A 1,725-nucleotide genomic window follows, 5' to 3' on the forward strand; every position below is an offset into this window, starting at 1 on the left:
GGATTCGTCTGGGGTACCCCCGTTTATCTTAGCTTCAGCTTGGTGGCTTGTGGACTTATCTTTATGAGGAAAATCGTGAGTAGGATCTTCGTCCTGCTCATCCTCGTCTTCCTCATCTGATCGTTGTTCCTCTTGACCATCCGTTGTGTCTCCATACCTTATGATAACACCCTTACGACGGTTGGCCCCAGTAACTGTCTTGGGACCCCCCTTTTGTGTGGATGGTGAAGGTTTGGCGCCTGACGCAGTGGCATCTCCTTCCGAGTTTCGAGCCTTTTGCATATCCAGAATTATTTTCATCATCTGACTTATTTGCGCTTTCATTTCGGCAAGCTCAGACTGGTTGTCAATGCTACTGGATCCTTGGTCTGCCATCAGCTTGGATTGCAGTCTGGTGTGGTAAGGATGCTTTGGAGCAATGTTTATATGATACCTGGGTGAGAAAATTTTCATTTTATTTAAGTGAACAAAAATGATGCATGCAAGAACAAAAATTTAAATTCCTTTTCGTATAGAGGATCGGTATAGCAAGACATTTTGACCACATTCTGGTGACCATGAGGCGTACCCCTATTGTCCCATTTTTTCGTGTTGATGCCAATTTTAGAATGAAACTTCAAGTTTCTAACCTCGATTGCATCTTTGTTCGTTCTCTTGTTAGAGGTTGTTAGCATTAAACGTCTTGCCCTACATTTGGTGATTTGAGGGCGTACCCAACAAAGTCGCATGCAGTTGATGACAACCATTAGAGAAAACATATAGTTTTAGACCAAGGTTGTATCTAAGTAGAAGACGTTTTAAACATTTTTGGAGATAACATTTATTTGTAAATGGGAGTCAATTTTGCACTTGCACACATAGATATAAAGAATTGCGAAAACAAGATCTCTTATTAATACTTCAAGCAAATGATTACAATTCGTTTATTGTTTATTCTCCTATTCCTTATTTCTAAAATTCTTTTGTAGCCTCTACCCGCCATTTCTTAAGTTGTCTAGCTATTCCCCCACAAGCTTCAAAAAACGCCTTCATTTCTGGAAGAAGCTCTGTTTCCGGGTACATTGTCATTTCTTGTCTAGCTTCGTAGAACAACTTCAACCAATCATCAGAAAAATCACCGAGACCATCAACTAATTGTCTGCATCTCCCTTCCCATTTGTTTATCTCCCATTGACTTTCTTCGAGTACTCCCTTCCAATTATCTGACCAATTTTCCTGGCTGGCCACTAATTCATCATATGCAGTTCTGAATTTTCGAAGTTGTTCTGATAGCTGACTTGCTTCTGTTAATGCATCATAGCAGGCTTTCTCTGAAGCTTCGAGGCGGGTTTTAAGATTATCTTCTTTCTGGTGTCCTTCACCCAATATCAACTGATAGTCTTTAACAGTAGACCATGCTTGCCTTTCACTCTGTCTTATCTGCTCTATTTCAAGTTCTAGAGACTTTGCTTTGGCTTGAGCCTTGCGTGTGGCATGACTTTGCGCTTTCAACCGATCGACATGATCCGCTATCTCTGCATCTTTCTCGTTTACTGTCCGAATTAGGCGAACCTTTCCTGACTGAGAGCACATTTCAGCATAGTCCCTTTTAAGGCTTGTTTGTTCCTTCTTCATACTGGTGATGATTTTGTTGAGCTTTTCAAGACCCGGATTATCCTTGTCATGAGTGTCTCTGACTTCTTCTAGCTTCGCCTCTAAGAGCTTGATCTATTCCTTCAACAACTC

The sequence above is a fragment of the Lupinus angustifolius genome, chromosome LG09 (assembly GCF_001865875.1).
Source record: "Lupinus angustifolius cultivar Tanjil chromosome LG09, LupAngTanjil_v1.0, whole genome shotgun sequence".
Lineage (NCBI taxonomy): Eukaryota > Viridiplantae > Streptophyta > Magnoliopsida > Fabales > Fabaceae > Lupinus > Lupinus angustifolius.